The 23118-nt window shown below is 42.5% G+C and overlaps 1 pseudogene; it reads right to left on the bottom strand.

Annotated features, from left to right (window-relative positions):
- LOC117723848 (serine/threonine-protein phosphatase 2A 56 kDa regulatory subunit gamma isoform-like) overlaps positions 1-23118 on the bottom strand; it is a 691904-nt pseudogene that overhangs the window by 17043 nt on the left and 651743 nt on the right.

Genomic DNA, 23118 nt, shown 5'->3' with positions numbered 1-23118 from the left:
AGAAGGTGAAGATAAGTACCAAGTCTCAGAACAAGGAAATAAATCCCATATGTTATAGATTTTAGAGGAAAGTCTCTGAGCTGGGCATCTCAGTGAAGGAATTGGACACAGTGTAAAGCAGCACCTGAGACAGCTGATCCTAATGACCCACTCTTGGACATCCATGAGTTCCACATCCATAGGAGTGAAACAGCTTAGGGAAGTTGTTAGATAGGATGTAGGCATGGCTAATCCCTGTACAACAGCAGCCTCTGGGTTTGGCAGTTCAGGCTCGCCTGACTTAGAAGGAGAGCAGAAATCCAAGAACTATGGTAGCTCAGATGAGATCTGCATACCTGAAATCTATAGGTAGTTAAATTTTCTTTTCCTTTTTAATTTGTTGGTGTTTTCTCTATGTATCCTTGGTTGTCCTGTCCATTGGGTAAACTCTCCCTCCTCCCTACTTCCCTCTGTGTTCTTGATGGATTTCCACGAGAAGTCTCAGTGCTGAAGTCTCCTGCTGAGCAGGAAAGCCCTTCCTGTACACCTGAGTTGGGAGGGAAAGGGAGGCTGTATTTAGTGCTTTGACACAGGTCCATGATTACCAGGGTCTCCTGATTCCCATGGTCGTTTGTTTACTTTACCAGTTCATTAAACAGGATTACACACAGACATTTACATGTAAGGGTATAATGTACTTCAGTGTCTTGAAGAACATGTAATCATGACAAATTCCAAACAAAGTAAGTACGCTGGACTCTTCTGAGTTAAATAACCTTCCCAAAATCCAGACTCCATTCCCTGAGAGATTAGGAGATCAGTCTGTGAACTAGTCATTTGACTCCTTGTGTCCAAGATACCTATTTAAGATAGGAAACCTGTGTCTAATTCTTTTCAGGATGTGTTTGAAGCTCACCTAGGGTCAAAGGGGGGTGGGTAGGCAGGGAAGTCAGCTCTTACTCCCCTTGGGAACTTCCCTTTGTCCCAACAATCCTACTAGAATCCCAAAAGGACAATGTAGTAGGAACAGTCTTAGAATGGTCATAGCTCAGTATCCAGGCTGGAAGAGTCCAGAGCTTAACTGTCCTGGATCAAACCAAAGAGTCCTGGTCACTAGGGTGGCTGTCCTTCTACCTGAAGGTACTTAAGCAATATCTAATTCAAACAGGTTCTCCAAACCAGACTCTAACACTGCATTTTTACAGGTCAAAGATTCACAAGGAAAAGTAGTCCATATTTGTTTATTATATATTTCAGCTCCTGGGGATCTAAACTGAAAATGCTCCCACTTGTTTAAATTTATACTTTACAAAATATTACAATGTCCAGAAAGGCATCAAGGCTGTGTAGAGATGAACTATGAGTTTCAAGATAATCCCCACTCAACTTTACTACCAAAGTATTTTTAGTTATTTTTGTACTAGAAATAGAAGTTCTGGAAGAATGTCTTATATTTTTTTTCTTGATGACATATTAAAGAACTATTCTCCAAGGTCTTCTCTTTACAGAAGAAATTGTGGAAGGCTGTTATTCTCTCATTGAATCTAAAATGTTATCTGAGTCTTCCCACCTCCTTTGAAAGGACCAAGTGACACAAATTTAAAAAAAAAAAGATCAAAATTCAAAGAAAAACATGCTGGTCAGTATTTCTGTACAGGGCTTATTTCCTACATAGACTTCCTGAAAATTGAAGTTCATAGAACAAACTCAACACTGTAAGTAATGATACTTGAGTGCAGTCTTCACATGGACATCTGTGTGATCACTCTCTAGCCTGGTATATGACTTACTTCACAGTTTAGGCCTTATGAGGACTGGGGAGGAAGATAACTTAAAATTCCTGGGAACGCTGAAAAGGTAAAACTGCAACTCATAGTCCAACAAAGTATAAAAGTAGTATATTGTAATCACACTGGATGTTGACCATGTTTGAGCACTAGTACCCACATGCTCATCGTGGTGTAGAGAACACAGTACTGGAGGGGAAGGGTGGGCTGCACAGTGAGAGCTACTAACTTCCCAGGCATTGCCTTGTGCAGGTGAAATCCCAGGAGAAAGATCAGAGCTGACTCTCCCAGTTCCTGAACACTGTTTTACAGAGCTGCTTCCTTTTATTCTCCACAAATACAGCATGATTTGTCATTCAGACTCATCCATCACTCCTTCCTCCTTTCTTTCCTCCCCACCTTCCTTCCCTAGTCCCTTCTCTCTCAGTCTCCCTTCTTTCCTTCATTTGTTCCTCTCTCTATATATAGCCCAGTCTGTCGTAGGATTATCTGTTCAAGTCAGGCTGTCCTGGAACTCACAGGGATCCACCTGCCTGAGTGAACATTCCTACCTCAGATCTATTTCCTACTGAGAGGGTAAACTTTCTGGAAGACCAACAACTGACCTAAGGCTTATAAAATTTAAGCTCTTCCAAGACAGGAAGCACATAAATGCCACCCTCTCAAGGTCAAGTGGCTGGGTTTTCTCTGTCAGCACATGGCAGGGCCAGTAGTACCATGACCTTCCAACTTGGCCTGTCCTGTTTCTGCAGGTAAATTCACTTGTGATGCAGAAATTTGCTCTGGAAATTTCTAAAAATAGAAAGATTCTCCAGTGCTGAAATGGTGGTAGAGGCTTCTAATCTCCATAGTAGAGAGGCAAGGCAAAGTGAATCTGAGTTCATGTCTAGCCTAGTCTATGCAGAAGGAAGAAGGGGTACATTGGAAGTTGCAAGAGGCCCCTAGATTAATTTGGAGTGGAAGTATCTGGGTATATCAGTCGTCATCCATGTCAATTCAGCAGAAAGTTTTTCTCAAAGTTCTCAAGGTTGCTTCCTGTGTGGTGCTTATCTTATGCTCCAGTACACAGGAGAACCAGAATGCCTGAGAACTTCCTTTAAAACAAACTACCAATTACTCCTGTAACCAACAATAGAAAACAGTAGTGTATCCTCATCTGTGTCCACTCCACCCTGCATCTTTTCCCTTGGGCCATTTCAACAAGAACACAAATTTCCACCTTTTTAACACTTTTATTAAGAAGCTGTAAACAAACAAAAACCAGAAGGCTGCAAAGACACAACTGCCTGTGTGTTCCTTTGCTGTAATAGCAGGAGCTGACAGAAAATCTCCTACTTGCAAGTCTTAGCAGGCTTCAGGGCTCCTGGGCTCCAAACAGGGCTCCTGGGCTCGAGTTATTGGTGGCATTTTTACTTCTTCCTCTTTTTCTGGCCAAAAGCCCTTTGAAGCCATGCCCAGCAGCCTAGGTGCCTGGGACTGTCAGAAGTAGGGTCCTGGTCAGGGCAGTCTCCACCATCACAGGTCTCAAGTTCCGGCCCTTTTTCCCTGAGCAAGCTTGGTGAGGGTTGGTCTGGGTCTTCTGTATCTTTGTGTTTGTTGACCTCTCCTGGGGATACTTTTGGTTCCCTCTGATACTCACTCTGGAATACAGAGGCATTCTTATTGGCACAACTACTTCTTCTGTAGTATCTCAGGTAGTCCAAGGTCTCAAATACAGAGGGAAAGGAGTATGGATCGCATTCAACCATCCAGCCATCCTCAAAGCAGCCACAACAACGTGGCTCAGATTTGGAACATCTTGTACTCAGGTCTGGGAAGACACGTGCACTTGGCAGTGCATGTTCTGCAGAATACGGTGTATCCTTGATGGAACTGGGACAGAACTGCATCATCTTCTTGGCTTTATCCATGGAAGGCTGAGGGCAAGTCCTTGACGTTCTGATTCAGAGAAGCCTCCAGTTAGTTAATTATACTCCAAACTTCATGGTCCCTCCCAACCATTACATTATTGGAAGCTGGGTTTTAAACTCAAAAGCCTAGCATCTATTGGCATTGCATAAGGAAGAAAGGTTCTGCCTAGTCTGGTGGTGCAAGCCTTTTGTCCCAGCATCTAAGAGAAAGAAGCAGATCTGGGAACAGAAGCAGAGGCATGTGGATCTCTGAGCTCAAGCCTCCCCCCACCCCCATCTGTCAGAGTCAGACCTACTTTTAGGACAGCTAGGGCTACACAAGAAAATCTAGACTCAAAAAATAAATCAAGCAAACACAAAAGGAATGAAGCTTCCCAAAGTAGATGCTATCACTCTGGAAGCAATTGTCTAGAGTTAAACATTATAGGGGACTGATTAGACAGGCAATGGGGAAAGTGCTAATGGTCCAGCAAATCTATTTGGGGTGCCTGGCTTAGAGAGTAAAGATCAAGTATAATGATCTCTCACTCTCCCTTTCTTTCCTGAAAGGGGATTTATTAGAATGACTTACAGGCTGCAGGTGAGCTTATTCCACAACAGATGGAGAGGAAGCAAAGTCCAGGAATCCAGAAGTTCTCAGTCCCCAAGGCTGGATGTCTCAGCTGGTCTTCAGTAGAAGATGAAATCCCAGAGAAGTAGGCTGCAGTGCCAGTGAAGTGATAGACGTGTTAGCTAGGAGAGAGCAAGCAGGCACAGTGAAAACTTTCTTCCTCTGTGTTCTTATATAGGGCTCCAGCTGAAGGTGTTGCCCAAATTAAAGGTGTGTGTTCCAGAGTCAATGTCTGGAATAAAGCTGAGTGCTTTCAGCTGGGTGTGGTGGCTCATGCCTTTAATCCCAGCATTATGGTGCTGGAGCAAGGCAGTGGATCTCTGTGAGTAGCCTGGTTTCAAAGTGAGTTTCAGGACAGACAGGGGTATTGCAGACAAATCCTGGCTCAGAACAACAACAACAATCACAATAACAAATGTATGTGTCTTTCTTGCCCCAGATCCAGATTAAAGGCCTGTGTCTTTCAAACTCAAAGATCTGCTTTAAAGACAGGCCTTCCTTCCTCAAAGATACAGATTTCTTTCTACAAATTAATAAAAAAAATCCCTTGCTGACGTGTCCTTCAATTTTGGATTCTGCTTTGGATATAATCAAGTTTTGATACAATTAATTTGGATATAATCAAGATGAAAAGAAGCATAGCCACTACTTGACTGAGCTCTTGAGAAGAAACCAATGGCTCTCATTGCAAGAAGGGCTCTGGAGGAGACACACACACTGCTGGTTCCCTATGGGGCTGACACCAAAAGTCCCCCAGCTGGGCTGAACCAACTAGGATACAAATTACAGAAGCTTGGGTTGCTCTCAATCCTGCTGCGGCAGAAGTGAAATGTGTGCACTCAGCCAACCAAAGACCAGAGAAACTCAGCATTAGAGATCCTGGAAGACCTGCCTCAGGGAACCTTCTAGCAATTAGTGAAAGTGTGGAGAGGAACTCAGGCTGAATTCTGTTAATTGCACCTTGCTAATTGATCCTACAGCCTAAAGTGTGAGCATAGGTAAAAATCAGAGTGATGTCTGGAAGTACTGCAACCAGCTGCTGTCTGCTGGGGAGGGACGTGGAGGAACGCGGTCAGAGAGAAAACCAACCTTTTTTTTTTTTTTTTTTTTTTTTTTTTTTTAAATGAATTGCAACAGAAATATCTCTTTTGGGTTTAAGAATTGAATTAAATTAAGGGATTTTGGGGGGTGTTAGGTGGCCATATCCTTGACCAAGAAAACCAAGCTTTCAATACTGCTCAGCATTTCAAAACAATTGACTGGATGAGAGTGTGCGATACGCAGAGTAATCCTGAGACCCATTGGCTCAAATTAAATTTCAAAGAAAATAATTGCTTCTAGGTTATTTTTTCATTTGATTGTATTGTGCATGTGTGAACATTTTTGCCTGTATACATTTTTGTGCACCATGTGTGTACCCGGTTTCTTTGAAGATCAGAATCCATGGATCCTCCAGAACTGGAGTTAGAGGTAGTCGTGGGCCACCCTGTATGGGTTGAGCACTTGACTGCCAAGCTGTCTGCCCATCCCCATATGCAAAGTGTTTAGAAAGCTTCCCTAGACCTTTACATGATGGTAAGAGAATCTGGCATCCCTGAGATCTCAGCAGAGGAAGCATTCAGTCCCAGGTCTCATGAAGGTCTTCAAATAAGGGAAGGCATTCACTCTGACTTAGATTGTATTTCTAGGCCATAGCTTCATTCTCAGGAAAGCTATTAGGCTTCTAGTTTTATTTTGTTTTTCTTTTAAATTTTTTTATGGGAAGTGCACACATATGCATGGAACACAAGATGGATACACACATCGTGGAAAAGCAAATGTTCATTTGTCCTTTTAGCTTTTTTCCCCCTTGATCTCTGCAAAAACAGAGACACATGTTCAGTTAACCAATTATCTTGCTTTCTGCCACACCCTCACCCCTCCCCTGGAAGATACTGTAGCCCAAATCCAAACACTATTGGACTTTTTAAAAGATTACTTAAGTATTTTTTTAAATTTATTTTGGATTTTGGGGACAGGTTTCCTCTGTGTAGTCCTACTTGTCCTGGAACTCACTCAGTAGATCAAGCTGGCCTGATCTACTCAGAGACCTCTAACTTGCAGTGCTGGGATCGAAGGGTAGTCCCACTACTGCCTCGTTCATACAAGGCAGTTGTATGGGAAAGTTACATTTGCCAACTGAGAACTGTTTTAAGAGGTGAGAAAAAGACCCGGGAAGATGACAATTTCGGTGTGAAAGCAAACCCCCCAGCAGTGGCTTGCCTTTTGGTGCACCTAACGTTTTTCCCGGTTGTCAGGGAGCAGGGCTCTGGTGCTATTCCTTCTTGGCTGGCTTTTTCCATTTCCACATCGCTTTCCCACTCGCCAAAGCCTTGCTGTGCAGTTGTCCAGAGGGCAAAATGAAGGAGGAGGCCAGCTGACAGTTTCTCAGTAGCATTCCCAAAGTAGTAGGGTAGAATCTGATCCTGAGGAAGCCTGTAGTTAATGCACAGGCTCACTTGTCCACACAGCTTGGCCACAGCTGGGGGGGGGGGGGCATGAAGGAGTCCTAGCCAGAAGACAAAATGCTTTGCAGATCTGAGCTCTGCCTCTGAGCTTCAGTCCAGTGATTTCTTCACAGCAGGGGTCGCACTTAGGGCCTGCTCTTTGCCCAACCCAGTGCTAATTCCCAATGGTTGGTCCCCTGTGCTTTGGGTTGTTTGCTGAGCCAAGTTCAGATCGCACTCAAGGTACTATGAGCTAAATCCGACCCTGATTTCAAACTGCTTACAGAATTTTGTTCCTCAGTTCTTTCGTTTTGCTCCTGGAACAAGGCCCTGACAGGCAGGCTTCGAAATTTTGTTCGATCTCTTTCGTTTACTGATTTCATTGAGGTCCATCCAGCAAACGGACGTTTTCAGCTAGAAAATTTTGCCAATTCATCCGACCCCGCCTTCCTCGAAGAATACAAAAATCTTAGGCCTGAAGCCTACAGAAGGCTCCTCTGTCTGCACCAGGGCACAGGCTGCTGGCCTCCTGAGGCAAGTGCTGCTCAAGTGATGGAATTGAATTTCTGGTCCCTGCAAGTGAAGCAGGTCTGGGATCCCACCCCTGCTGTGCAAGAAGCCCAGCCTCCTCTGCTCTTCAGCTTCTCAGAAAACCCTGGTCCAGGATGCTAAAATGATGCCCTGTGCCTTGGCCCCTCCTTAGTCACTGGTTCTGATGTAGCCTCCAGATTATTATGCACTTGGGCAAGCGGCAAAGGATGCTGGTCTGATGGCTTCTCACTCACTGGGTTTTAGCCCAGCCTTGTGATTCTGGATAAGTCCGTGGTTAGTGCAGCCGCCTGCTTTTCCATATTGGTGGGGGGCACAGCGGGAGGAGAGACCACTGAAAAATGGTTCATTTGCAGATTGTCAGCTGGCACAGTAGCTCTAGTCCAGGGACGTTTCCTGGAAGGGGCGCTGCTTAGACAGGAATGCTGCTCTTGCCGACTACCAATGGTCAGTGCCCAAGTTTTAGATTGGCTGATCCCAGTTGCTAGACATGGCAACCTGTCAGCCAAGCCAAGATCTCCAGCATCAGCAGGCCTACGCTGAATCCCACCAAGATTGCAGTCGGAACTAAACTTTGCTAGGGGGGCTGTGGTGGGCTCCTTTGCTAACCCAGGGTCCAGAAGGGGTGGAGGACACACTTGATGAAACCCCTTGCACCTGGGTGCCAGCATGCAGGAAATATGATCCCAACAAGTCCCCCTTTTTAAATTTTTTTCAAAAGGGAAGGTTGGGAAAACTTACAGAAACTGTGCCTGCCTTAGGTTGGAACAAAGACCCCAGCCTCACTTAAGATGGTGAGGCCTCCCAGAGTTAGGGGCAAGGGTCTCGATATGTTCTCTTACCCGTCATTGACTATCTGGCTTAGTGCATAAGTTAGGGGTTAATCCTTGTCAGTCTTGATGACAGAGGTTGCAGAGTTCCCTACTTCCAGCCTATAATATTGGACCTGTATGGGTTTCATTTGAATAGCATCTATCTGTTGTCGTATAAAAGCCATCAGTTTAACAGCATCAACCTGAGAGACAAGACACTTAATGCCTAAATAGTATAAAAGCAACACTCTTAAGGGTAGCACACAAGCCTCCTGTTGGAGAAGTTAAAGGTCTAAGCCTTGTACCCACAAATTTTGAATAGAAAAAAATTATACCAATGAAATCCTTGAATTTGCATCAGCTTAGTAACAATTATACAGATTTCTACCAACAGATTATGGCTGTGTAATCAATTTTAGCTCTTCTTTCCTATTCCAATAAAACCATTACTTTTCCCTAGAAAGACAGCCGAATATTAACCAACTCAGTCCCCAAGTCCAGGGAATTGAGGTGCCGACTCTTCATTAACTTCCTCAAGCTGAATATGGGCATTGAGATATTAGAAGAGGGACGAGAAGGAAGGGTAAATTGATAAGCCTCTGATGTTTGTGTCAACTGCATCCAGCTGGAAGTACAGGGCATCAGTGAACATGCAGGTGATAAGAAGATTCATTCACCAAAGCTGTGTATTCTGTAATATATAAATCTCAAAACAAATTTTAGTATCAAGATAATTATTTTGTTTGATTCTCTGGAATCTAGTGTTCTGGAGGCCTACCTCTGTCATGTCTGATCCATATGATTCTGGAAGACATAACTACTACCTTAATGACCTCATCAGAAAACTCACAGAAAAAAAACTTTTTTTTCCCAAATCAGCCTTTCCTTAAGACAGTAACCAGAGAAACCTTTACATTGACCTTTTATCCAGAGGAAAAATATAACTATATAACTCAAAATCACACCCATTTTGAAAGTTACATCAATTAACATTATCATTCTGCTCAGCTCTCTGTCTAGAGCAACCTTCTATTTATCTATTTAACTGTTTGGCTCTCTCGACTCAGAGCAGCCTGTAATTTATTCTTTTGCATCTTTAAAACCTTTTTCATCTGTTTCTGCTTACTTATTTCTTGCCCCATTTTTGTTACTATGACCTACTGGTTTTCCCTGCAATCACTTTTGTTTCACCTCTGAGTTCAGCCAGTTCTGTCAGTTGACTGGTTCTCCAGAGCAGGAGCAAGGATGACGGCTTCCAATTCCCATGGTGTCCTTCACTGTATCCCGCTTACTGGAGCTCAAATGTTGAGACTCTGTCAGTCAACAGGTTCTCCTACTGATTGTCCTTGCATGGCAGCCGCCATAGCTAAGCCCTTTCTCAACGCGGCAGATTCGTGATCATCTTCTGAATTTTCAGTCGACCCTTCTTCTAGTAATGTCCCTCGCTGGATCTCTCATTCTTGCTGCCTCTCATTGATCGACAAAGTGTTGCAATTACTGGAGCCTCACTTTGGGTGCCAAAGTGTATGGCCTGCTCTGTTCCCTAGGTCGGGGTCTAGCAAGAGATAGAGAGTGGAGGGAAGAAGGGGGAGAGACACGAAGAATGGAAACAAACCATAGGATCTGTAGTCAAGTCTCCTTTACTGTCTCCACCACACACACCACTCCTACTACTACTACACCCCACCCTTACAAGGATATCCTGGGTGTTTATAAGCACAAGCAGGTAAAAACATTTTACCACGTGCACCACGCAGCTGGGGTCACTAAACAGCAAAACAAGCTATGTGGGATAAACAAGATGTTTGTCACAGTGTGCTCAGCTGTTGTAGGCTGTTGAAAAACAGATGGCTGCAAAGTAGATACCTGCTTTCTAGCTGCTTTCTGCTTAAAGTTGGCTCCCAACACTTCACCCTGCCGGGTGCAGATTTCCATTAATTTTCATGGCCACCTAGCTGTCTATCCTGTCCTGCCCGACACATGATCCTGAATCCCTCCTTTCCCTCCCACTTTTCCTCCCCCCCCCCAAGTGCTCTTCCTCCATCTGTCTATTACTATTAAGTTAATCTCCTTTCAAAATGAGATTCAAGCTTCCTTGCTTGGGCCTTCCATCTTGTTTAGCTTTTTTGGGTTGTGGAGTATAATATGGTACCTGTATTTTATGGCTAATATCTACTTCTAAGTAAGTATATACCACATATATCTTTTGGGACTGAGTTACCTCACTCAGCATGCTTTTCTCAAATTCCATTCATTTGCCTGAAAAATTCATGATATCTTGAATTTAATACCTGAATAGTATTCTATTGTGTAGGTGTACCACATTTTTGTTATCTGTTTTTCAGGTAAGAATCATCTAAGTTGTTTCCAATTTCTGGATATTACAAATAAGGCTGCTATGAACATAATTGAGCAAGTGTCTTTGTGAGATATTTGATCTTTTGGGTGTTTTCCCAGAAATGATACAGCTGAGTCTTCAGGTGGAACTATTCTCAGTTTCCTGAGAAAATGCCAAATTGATTTCCAAATTGGTGGTGCAAATTTGCACTCCCACCAACAAAGGAGCAATGTTCCCCTTCGTCCACATCTTCTCTAGCATATGCTACCTTTTCAGTTTTTGATCTTAGCCATTCTGATGGGAGGAAAATGGAACCTCAGAGTTGTTTTAATTTGCATTTCTCCGATGAATAAGGAATTAGAACATTTCTTTAAGTGCTTGTCAATCATTTGAAATTCTCTGTTGTGAATTCCTTTTTGTTCAGGACTCTAGGTTTGGGTTTTTTTTTTTTTTTTTTTTTTTTTTTTTTTGGATTATTTGTGTTGTTGTTGTCTAACTCCTTACATTCTTTTTAAATCATTGATGCTAGCCTTCTGTCAGATGTAGGGTTGATGAGGATCCTTTCCCATCAACCATGGGCTGCCTAATTGTCCTATTGACAATATCCTTTGCCTTACAAAAGCTATCCTGGGTTTTTGCTTTTCCATATGAAGTTGACAATTAATCTTTGAGGTTCTGTAAAATAAAATTGAGTTGGAATTTCGGTGGAGATTACATTGAATCTGTAGATTGCTTTTGGTAAGATTGCCAGTTTCACTTTGTTCATCCTATCTATCCATGAGCCTGGGAGATCTTTCCATCTTCTGATATCTTCTTCAACTTCTTTCTTCAGGGACTTGAACTTCTTGTCATGCAGATCTTTTACTTGCTTTGTGAGCATTACACTAAGATATTTCTTTTCTAGAGCTATTTATCAGAAGGTCTACTGACATCTTTGAGTAAATTTGGTATCCACACTGTTTGCTGAACATGTTATCAGCTGTAGGAGTTCTCTCTCCAAATTTTTGCGGTTGCTTGGGTAAACTATCATATCCTGCAAAAAATTAGCAATACTTTGATTTATTCCTTTCCAATTTGTATCCTCTTGATCACCTCTTTTGGTCTTAATGCTCTGGCTCATCCTCAAGCCCTACACTGACTAGCAAGGGACAGGGTAGGCAGCCTTGTCTTGTCCCTGATTTCACTGGAAATGCTTGAATTTCTCTCCATTTAGTTTGATTTTGCCTATTGTATTGCTTTATATTGCTTTGATCGTGTTATGTTTGAACCCTGTATCCCAGATTTCTCTAATATCTGTAAAATCAAGGGATATCAGATATTATCAGATATTTCTCAGTATCTAAAGAGACAATCAGATAATTATTTCTGTCTGTTTATTTATAAGGTTGATTAATTTGATGGCTTTCTGTATTGCAAATCATCCCAACATCCCTGAAATGAAGGCTACTTGATCTTGATAGCTCATTTCTTAGATGTGTTCCTGGTTTCTCTTTGTATTTTATTGAGTACTTTTGTGATGTTCATAAGCGAAAATGAAGACACCCAAACTTGGTAGACCCTTGCTCAGTCTCAGGAAGTTGTGACCACCCACAAACTCCAAGACTCAGTACCTGTATGCAATCAGCAGAGGTTTATTAGGGAAGAAAGCTGGCAGCCGGAGGTCAAACTGCACACTAGCACAGGAGTAGAGTTTGACAAACCCAGTCAGTCTGAGGAGGGTTTTAAAAGGGAAAAACCACAAACCAGGGGAGTGGGAAGGGGGGTGAGGGTTTGTCAAGGATACATAGCATAAAAATAGTGGAACATTTCAGAGTCATGTGAAAATCACTCTGCACACTCATTCTTCTCAAGAATGTAGTTTTACCATGTCACTGTGCCCTACCTTGTCATTACCAACTATTTCAGGTTAACTATTTCTCACTTTCTCCAGTCACAACCCCACCTAGATGGCTTGCATCTTTTTTTGTGGTCAGGAATGTGTCTTCTTGCTTTGGGCCTTCCTCACCCACAGATTGAGGCTTGAGGAATATTAATACTCTCTCTGGAATGTATCCCTTGGCAGTGAAGTCCTGAAATCTTACATTAGGTTCCACTTTTTTTGAACTAGTGAGCCTGTATATTTCATAAAATGGTTTTATAATTTTTCACTCTACAAAATCAGTCTGATATTCTCATTCTTTGTGAAGACTTTCTGTAGTTTAGGTATCTGTGTGACTGTGCCTTTAGTGTTCTATTGATTTTAATTTTGTGGAATAGTTTGAGAGGTATTGGAATTAGCTCATCTTGGAAAGTCTGATAAAATTCTGCACCAAAAACATCTGGCCCTGGGCGTTGTTGTTGTTGTTGGAAGACTTTTAATGACTGCTTCTACTTCTTTAGGGACTGTGGGCAGTTTGAAGAGTTTACCTGATCTATATTTAACTTTATTAAGTAGCAACTGTCTAGAACATTGTCTAGTCACTAAGATTATCCAATTTTGTGGAATAAAGGTTATGAAGTAGGACCTGATGATTGATTCTGTGATCTTCCCCACTCTCAGTTGCTAGGCCTCGTTTTTCATCCATACTGATTTTGATAATTTGTATACTATGTCTCTATCTCTTGGTTAGTTTGGCTAAAGATTTGTCTATCTTGTTGATTTCCTTAAAGAACCAGCTCTAGGTTTGTTGATACTTTGTATTGTTTCTTTGCTTCTTACTGATTGCTTTCGGCCCTATTTTTGATTATTTCCTACCTTCTACATTTGGGCAAGCTTACTTCTTCATATTTTCTTTCTAGAGCTTTCAGGTGTAGTATTTTGATGGCTATTCCTGTTTGTCAACTTGACTACATGTGGAATGAAGTATAATCCGGAAATGAAGGGCACACCTGTGATCCAGATCTTGAAGCTGGAAAGCACAGGCTTCTGATCTGGATCTTGGCATGGAGATCTTGAAGCAGAGTAGCCAGGAAAAGCTTAGCCCCTGGAAAAGTAGTATTTGCTTTTAATCCTAGGAGACAGATGCAATCAGATCTCTGAGTTCAAGGTCAGCATGGGTGACAGAAAGTAAGTTCTGGTGGTACACATCTTTACTGTGAGCCACATCTTTTGCTGGATGCCTATATAAGGATAGTGGAAGAAGGAAGACTGATTCTTTGCTTGCTTGCACTTACTTGCCAGCACATCTGTTGGAATCTACCTCTTCAAGATTCCAGGTTCTAGAGACGACCAGCTGAAACTAATAGACTTTTGGACTTCCACTTCTCAGTTCCCCATTATTGGGTCGGTTGGATTACAGTCTGGAAGTCATTACAATTGATTCCCTTAATATACAGAGACATTCCATAAGTTTTGTGAGTCTAGAGGACTCTGCCTAATATGACTTATATATGACTGATATGAGAACTTTCTAATTTCTAATTTCTTTATAGAGGCATTGTACTATAAAACTTTGTACTATAAAAACTTTGCTCTTAGGACTGCTTTCATTGTGTCTCATAAATGTGCCTCCATTTTCATTGAATTCTAGAAAGTCGTTAATTTCTTTATTTCTTCCTTTACCCAGAGATCATTGAATAGAGAGTTGTGTAGGCTTTCTGGTGTTTCTGTTGTTGTTGGAGTGCAGCTTTCATCCATGGTTGTCTGACAAGATACAAGGTGTTATTTCATTTTTATTGTATCTATTGGAGCTCGCTTTGGGATCAAGAAAATAGTCAATTTTGGAGAAGGATTCATGAGTTGATGAGAAGAAGGTATATTCCTTTGAGTTTGCCATTGAGCTACATTCACAGTCACTAAAATTGTATTCTGTCTTTGGATACTCTCAAAACAGAGAAATCAACTATCATAAAATAGAGATCAATTGAAAGTATTTGATAATTTATTTAGCAGCTGCACCTGTTGATACAAGTATTAAATGAGCTAAATTGGCCATGACTCCTGAATTAAATATATTAAATACATATTACCAGGAGAAATATATAGTATATAAAATAATGAATAAATATATATTAATTATCATTTCAATTTTTTCAGATTGTAATATAATCTGGTGAACATGAGCTGCTACACTCTTCCACTTGGTCAGGAAAAAGAAGTCATGACTTTGGTTGCATCAGTCTTGGAAGAGCTGCCTGACAGAAAGTACCACACTGAGCCCAACATGCTTCCAGACATGAACCAAGAACAGGCATGGGCCTGGGCAATGGATAATTTTGAGGTCCTGAGCCATCCCTCCTGCCAGCAACCCCAATGCTGTGGACCTGGGAAACCCAACATAGCCACAGTGATGGATAAAGCTGCATTTGGAGATAAGAGGGGACAAAAATGCTATAGAGAGTCACACATTGAAGATACAATGGCTGAAATTTCAGAGAGCCTTTGGGGTCTTCCAGAAGTAGGAGCCACTTCCAGGAGAGGGGTTCGGTGGGTTCTGAACCAGCCAAAAGATGACAGAACCATCAGGCGTGGAGACATGCTTGCCCCAAGTGAAATCTGAAGCCAAGAGGGCTCCAAGAAATGACTAAAAATAGAGGCTTACATGAGACAGGAACCTGGAAAGGAAAGACATCCAAGCAAGGTGGAGAGCATACACCTTGAAATCCTTCAATAGTCTCACTAAGAGAAGCCAGAGCAAAATTGAGGAAGAGCCTCTTAGTGCCTCTGTGGACTTTAGACCTGGGACTCTGCCCTACATGTTTAGGAGCCTGGAAGTATCTTCATTTTGTCCTCCTGACTGTTCAATTGATATGTTATGGAATTTTCCTAAATCTATGTAGAATTACTGCATTCTAATGGAAAATGTACATAATTAAAAGACTTTTTTTTTCCCATCACATTCCTGTGAAATTGTTTTTTAGGGGCAAAATCAGCATTTGAATCTGGGATAGGAAGTGGTCAGTAATCAGAGGAATTTCCCTGTGAGTGGAGTTTCATTGGAAGTGGGATGTGAACACTAACAGGCTTGGTAGGAACAAAAGAGTGGCCCACACTCTAGGATTTCTCACATGTTTTTCAGAAGAGGGCAGAATGGAGTGTGGGTAAAAGTGGAGGTTTGGGGGAGCCTATAAGTGATCTGCAGGTTACAATCACAAGAAAGGAGTAATTTGATTTCAGATCCTCTAAATTGACCATCGGGGGATGAGAGGATATCAGTTCCAGGAAATAATAAAACACTTCCCTTTAAGCCATGCCTGGTTCAGATGTTACTGTGTAAGCTTGACTGACAGATCCAACAAATGGGATTGATGGATGGCATCCGAGGAACAGCAAAAGGCCTCTAAAGCTTATAATTAAATAAGGATTTCCAGAGCCAGGCAGGCCTGTGCACACCCTTAATCCTAGCACCTTAGAAGCAGGCAGGTCTCTGAGTTCAAGGTCAGTCTGGTCTGCAGAGTAAATTTCTGGACAGCAAGGACTGCATAGTGAGACCCTCTCTGCAAAGAAAATTATCCTTTCCCTGCCAGGTAGAGAGATTCAATGATAAAAATTTCAGGTGGTCAGGTTCACTGATAATCTAAGCACTTGCAAGAGTGCGGGGTGGTGTCTGTGTGCAGAGAGAAGGTGAAGACAAGTAGCAACTCTCAGAACAAGGAACTAAATCCCTTAATAGACTGGTCCATGGTCACAAGGGTCTCCTGAATCCCACCTTGGATTGTATAATGTCCTTCAGAGACAGGAGGAGCACACAATCAAGATATCTTGTAAAAAAATAAATACATGAACATTACAGAGTTAAATAACCTTTCCAAAATCCAGACTTCATTACCTGCCTGATCTAGGAGATCAGGCTGTCAACTAGTCATGTGACTTCTTGCATCCAAGGTACCTATATAAGTGAGGATACCTGTGTCAAGTTCTTTTCAGGATGAGTTTGCAGTTTACATAGGGTTCTGTACTGGATAGTTTTGTTTGTCAACTTGACACAAGCTGCAGTTACCACAGAGAAAGGAGTGTTCCTTGAGGAAATACCTCCATGAGATCCAGCTTTAAGGCATTTCTCAATTACTAATCAAGAGGGGAAGCCCCAGCCCATTATGGGTGGTACAAACACTGGGTCTGTAGTCCTGTGTTCTATAAGAAAGCAAGCTGAGCAAGCCATGGGCAGCAGGCCTGTAAACAGCACCCTCCATGGCCTCTGCATCATCTCCTGCCCCCAAGTCTCTGGCCTTCATGTGTTTCTGTCCTGAATTTCTTTAATGATGAACAGCAGTGTGGAAATGTAATATGAATAAAACCTTTTCTCCTCAACTTGTTTATTGGTCATGTTGATTCAGCAAAAGTGTTTCTCAAAGTTCTCAAGGCTGCTCCCTGTGTGCTGGTTATCTTATGGCACAGTAAGTAAGAGAACCAGGATGCCTAACTTCCCCTGAGAACTTTCTTTAAAACAAAACACTAGTTAGTCCTGTAATCAACAGAAGGAAACAGTAGTGTATTCTCATCTGTGTCCAAACCACCCTTCATATTCCCCTTGAACCATTTCAACCAGAGCACAAATTTTCATCAGTTTAACACTTTTATTAAGAAAGCTGTAAACAAGCAAACAAGCAAATAAAGAAACAACAGATGGCTTGAAAGACACAACTGCCCTTGTGTGTGCCTTCCCTGTAACAGGAGAAGCTGACAGAAGATGCCCTAATTGCAAGTCTTAGCAGGCATCAGGGCTCCCAGGCATCAAAGATATTCTAGGTGACCTTTTCTCTTCTTCTTCTGGCCAAAAGCCCTTTGCAGCCATGCCCAGAACCCTTGGCATCTGGGACTGTCAGAAGCAGAATCCTGGTCAGGGCAGTCTCCACCATCACAGGTCTCAAGGTCCAGCCTTTTCTCCCTGGTCAAGGTTGGTGAGGGTTGGTCTGGCTCCTCTGTATCTTTGCAATTTTCATTTTCAACATCTCCTGGGGACACTTGTGGTTCCCTCTGACTCTCATTCTGGAAGACATCTATGCCCCTCTTCTTGGCACAATTCAATCTTCGGTAGTATCTTGGGTAGTCCAAGCTCTCAAATACACAGAAGGAATATAGATCCCAATCGACAATCCAGCCATCCTCAGAGCAGTGACCTGACTCTCCACAGAAACAACCTGGCTCAGACTTGGCACCTCTTGTACTCAGTGCTGGCAAGACACGTGCACTTTTCAGTGAATGGTCTTCAGAATCTGGTGCATCCTTGACAGAACTGGTACAGAACTGCATCATCTTCTTGGCTTTATCCATGGAAGGCTGAGGGCAAGTCCTTGACCTTGTGATTCAGAGAAGTCTCCAGTTAGTTAATTATACTCTATATTTCTTGAACCCTCCCAAACATTACATTATCAGAAGCTGGGTTTTAAACCCACAATTCTAGCATCTATGTGCTTTGTCTAAGGAGGCAAGATTCTTCCCAGTTTCATGGTAAAAGCCTTTCATCTGAGAACCTAAGGGGAAGAAGTGAACTGGATACAGAAGCAGAGGCAGGTGGATTTCTGAACTCAATGGACACCAGCATGGTTGTCAGACTTAGTTTCAGGGCAGCTAGTGCAATATAGCTTTAGATTATAATTTATAGAATATATATATATATATATATATATATATATATATATATATATATATTCAATGTACCTGTATAATCAATATATATAATCTATATAGCTGTAGTTATAAAGATTGTAATCTCAACAATCTAAAGAAATAAAAAAGGAATGAAGCTTCTCAGAGTAAGATGCTTTCAATCTGGATGCAATTGTCTCGATTTAAATTTTATAGGTAACTCTTTAGAAAGGCAATGGGGAAAGTGCTATTGGGCCAGCAAATCTATTTGACATGCCTGGTTAAGAGAGTAAAAGATCAAATATAATGATCTCTCACTCACTCACTCACTCTTTCCTGAACAAGAATTTATTAAAATGACTTACAGATTGCAGTCCAGCTTATTCTGCAATAGCTGGAAAGGAGGCAATGTCCAAGAATCCAGATGTTCTCAGTCCCAAAGCTGGAAGCCTCAGTTGGTCTTCAGTAGAAGATGGAATTTCAGAGAAGTAGGCTCTAGCGGCAGTGAAGTAAGAGAGAGCAGGCAGACAAAGTGAACACTTTCTTCCTCTGTGTTCTTATATAGGCCTCCATTTGAAGGCGTGGCCCAGTTTAAGGGTGTGTGTTTCAGAGTCAATGTCTGGATTAAAGATGAGTCTATTCACTGTGTGTGTGTGTGGTGGCTCACAATAATCCCATCTCTATAGGAGTGAATCAGGCAGGTGGCTCTCTGTGAGTTTGAAAAGAGCCTGGTCAAACAAGTGAGCTCCAGGGCAGCCAGAGGGATTAAAGACAAACCCTGGCTCATATCAAAAAAATACCACAATAACACAGATAAGTGTCTTTTGCACTCAAGATCCAGGTTAAAGGCCCCTGTCTTTCCAGCTCAAAGAGATATGAATTAAAAGCAAGTCCCTACCTCAAAGACAGAGTTTACTTTGTATGAATTAAGTTACTGTCCCTTGCAGGTATGTCTTCCTTTTTGGATTTTGCAAATTTTAGATTTAATCAATAGAGTTGACAGCAAAGACTAGTCATTACAGAGGGTGTTTGTCTGTGTAGCCCTGGCTCTTGTGAAACTCACTTTGTAGACCAAGCTGGCCACTAAGGCAAAGATCTCCCTGCCTCTGCCTCCCTCCTCTGAGATTAAAGGAATGTGTCACCATGACCTGCTTAGAAATACCATTAATAGTCCTTTGGTCAACTGGAGTCCTGAGCAGATGGTGATCCTGTATTACCAGCAGAGAAATGGTTAGGAGAATCCAGCTAAGTGTAGAGATGAAGCTTCAGGCCAGGGAATCTCCTCTCCACCTGCTCACTCTCCCAGCCTCTCTCTCTATCTTCTGTTTTATTTTATTTAATGTTTTGTGTTTGAGTTGAATGCACATTTCATTTCTATTCTTCAGTCTCTTGTGTCTGGATATAGGCAGGCAGGGATCTGTCAGGATAGTTGGGCTCCAGGGTGCCTTGGACCAGAGTCATATTTACAGGGAAGCAGACAACATGACTGGAAAGCAGTTTCATGAGGAAGAGTCAAACCAGAGGACTTCTAAGTCAGGGATATCAAGGACAGACAGCCAGGACTCAAGATCTGCTCATGGCAGCACTGTAGGAGGCCAGGAGCCACTGGTGCAGAATCCCAAGTCAGCTTCTTCAAACACAAAAACTAAAAAGCCAGCTCTCCTGCTCTAGGTTCAGGCACACAAGGACATCAGCAGTGTGTTCCCTGGGATGGATCACATGAGCCTTCTGCACTCATACTGTGGGTGGTATTCATAATCCTGGAAGAGGTGGGTAAGGCAATCAAAGGAACCTGAAACCTGGTGTTCACAAATCCACAAAATAGAAAAGAAGTGAAAAAGGCAAAAGTTGTTTTTTTAGAGTATATAAAACAGAAACAATACACTTAGGAGGTGAGTGGCAGGAAGAGAACTGTGCTGCCAGGGATATTAGTAATCTCCAAAAATAACAGACGGGAGCCGATCTGATGTAAATCATAGTGGAGTCTTTATTTTATCTGAGTTAGCTTGGGCCCCTGCAATGAGCTGCTGTCATGTAGGAAGGGTTTTATTTGTTGGAGAGTAAAGCAGGAAGGAGAGCCATGGAAGAAGTCCTGGCAAGAAGTCAAAAGTCTCAATAGGCTGACCCATAGTTCAGTTTTGGAACCTCAGCTCTGGGAACCTGCATTGCTGGCATTCCAGTTGGTGGCAACCTCAGGGCTCACACTCTGGACCCCTTCTCTAGTAGCTATGACTTGACTGCGAGTTCTGAGAGGCTGTCAGAAAGACCCTGCTGAAATCCAAAGGTGATGTTAAGTTTTGTAGGTGATTTTGTTTTCCCGTGCATTCACTTTGCCTACAGGAGTGGACTCTGCCATGCAGGCAGAGATGGGATTTTGTGTGGATTTAGGCTTGGAAGGTGTGTTCTTAAATGCTGACCAAAATGCCTTGCGCTCAGGTGCAAGGATGTAGGAGATGCCATGCAGTTGTTGAGGTTTCAGTTGTTTTCTTGTCCGCTGAGGTTTCCAATGTTTTTAAAAACCAGATTTCATATTGTTTACTGTCAGTAAATGATCTTTTTCAGATAGGCAATTGTGGCAAGACTTAGGACACTACGCTCTATCCCCTGGGAGACAACAAACTCAGTGCAAACACAAATCTTCATCGCAGCTGCTTCCTTTCTGTTCCACTAAGGTTTTCAGGATCTGCACAGACCAGAGGTCTAGTGTCATTCTGTCTCAGCTCCTCTTTTTCCATCTTGCTGTCATTTCCCTGGTTGCCTAGAGGCCAAGGCCCAAGAGTACACTTGACTGACTGGGAAAACACAGGACTACCATGTTTGACTCACTCACACACCCCACCCGAGATTTAGGCAAGTCCTGCAATCCTGGGCAAGTCCATAGTTCGTGCCCATGTCTGCTTGTCCACAATTTTAGAGGCCACAGCTGGAGCCAAGTCAATGAAGGAGCCAGAAACTCAAAGGTTTCCTAGATCTGCAGCTCTGCCTCTGAGCTTGGCAGGCCATTTCTTCACAGCAGGGGTCTCTGTGGGACTGCTCTTCACCAAGAGACCAATTTGTGTTAGGGTGCTACATCTAGAGAAACCTTTAACATCTAGAGAACTCCTGATTCCTTGATCTTCTCCAGCCTAGTTTGGCATCTGCAAGCATGGCCCCAGGAGGCCTCCATTGTTCTGTTGCAGAGTTCTGTTATCAAGAGATGCCTGTCCCTGTTTCAGGATGCTGTATCTTGCCTCAAGACATTTACTTTCACCTGTTAATATTGTCTGCTGGGAAACTAGGCTCCTCTGGAAAATGGATGAAACAATTTATGAAACAAAACAACAGCAAAAATCTCTACACCTGTATTAAGTAGTTCCTTCTAATATAAATTCACTGTTTCTACACCACTGAAGCCTCAACAATGTGGCTCTCAGCATGGAGACTGAACAAGGAGAACACCAATAGACACACAGAACTGGAGGTGGGGGAACCCATGAAGCCTCAGGCTTAGAAAAACTAAATTTAAAAAACAAAGCAAAAATAAAAAAACAATAACAATAATAAACAAAAAACAAGGAATCTGAGATCAAGAGAAACAATATTCCCCAGGGAAGAGCTCCCAAATTGATTATCCAAAGAGCTCAGTCTTGAAATCATGTCCATACTAGTGACATTGTACAGACTAATCTGGTTGTATTTGTATATTAGGAACACACACAAACACACCAAGTATATACACACTCAAACATGCAAACAACACATAGATGCCACGAATACAGAAAGAAGGGCTGTTACCACAGGGGCACAGAGAAGGGAATGGAGGGAAAAAAGAAAGGCAGGGAAATAAGATAATTATATTATAATTTTAAAAAATACCAAAAAATTTAAAAACTGTGGGGAGCTGACAGAAGGTGGCTATCATCCTTGCACCCATCTTGAGCCATATACGCTGAAAAGAGATTTGATTACATCAGCCTACAACATCTGAGCACACTCTGATAACATCTTGCTTTTGATACCCAGGATTTTCCCTTGGGTGTGTGGGACTTAAAGGTGTGTGACTTACGGGTGTGACTTAGAGATCAGATTTAGAGACAAGACCTAAAAGCATGACTTAAAGGCATGACTTAGAAGTAAGACATATAAAAGGCAAGAGGCAGACAGAACAGTACAACTTGGAGAAAAACTTGGAGTTAGTTATTAGGCATTAGGTATTAGTCACTTGGCAGAGAACTTGGAACTGGAAACTTGGAACTTGGAGGCACTAGGGACTAGGAACTAGGGACTAGGAACTCAAGACTTGGGATTTGGACTAGGAAGACAGACTGAAGAACAAACAGGATTGAATCACACTCTGTCTGGTCTCCATTCCTCTCATCCATCCTAACTCTCTTTCTGAACCCCGACTGGAAGACCAGAGCTGCTTGGGGCAGTGCAGGCTAACAAGTTAGTCTCAAAGGTTTTGGGCAGTGTGGGTTCCAACATTGATAGAGCGGTCCTCAACATTTTTGGCCCCCAAGCATGGGGTACCTCGGGCTGAAACAAAAAACAAAACATTTAGAGCCATGCTAGCTGGTGCATGCTTTTAGTACAAGCACCATGCAGGCAGCAGGAGAATCTCTTTAGTGCTGTAAGACCAACAGAAGGGAGGACCTCTGTAAAGTTTCAGGAATTCTAGGCCACCCAATAACTCACAAGACGCCATTCTTGATGCAAACAGCAAGAGGAACATTTCAGGATAAGTCGACTGAGCCTGAGACTCATAACCCATGCAGGGGCAGAGGAGTGTCGACCCTGAGGCAGGGGAGTACAGAATATGTAAAAAGAAAAAAACACAAACCAGGGGTCAGTGAGGGGGAAATTAAGGAAATATAACATAAAAGCAGTAGAAAGTCCCCAACCAATAATTTAGTCAGGGTCATGTGGAAAACATCTTGTACACTTATCTTTTTGCAAGAATGTAACCTTGCCCAACCATTTATCTTGTGGTCAGCTAGTTCTTGGGACCACCCAGATGACTTGCATCTTTCTTTGTGGTCAGGAATGTGTCTCCCTGCTTTGGGCCATCCCCACCTGCAGGTGGGTTCTCTTCCCTGAGGTCTGAGGAATGTTAATCAGCCTCTGCCTTCCTCTCCTGAATGTTAATCCAGCAAGTGTCCAC

This window comes from Arvicanthis niloticus, chromosome 19 (genome assembly GCF_011762505.2).
Source record: "Arvicanthis niloticus isolate mArvNil1 chromosome 19, mArvNil1.pat.X, whole genome shotgun sequence".
Classification (NCBI taxonomy): Eukaryota; Metazoa; Chordata; class Mammalia; order Rodentia; family Muridae; genus Arvicanthis; species Arvicanthis niloticus.
Note: the sequence above shows the minus strand (reverse complement) of the source record. Positions and strands in the feature narration are given on the sequence as shown.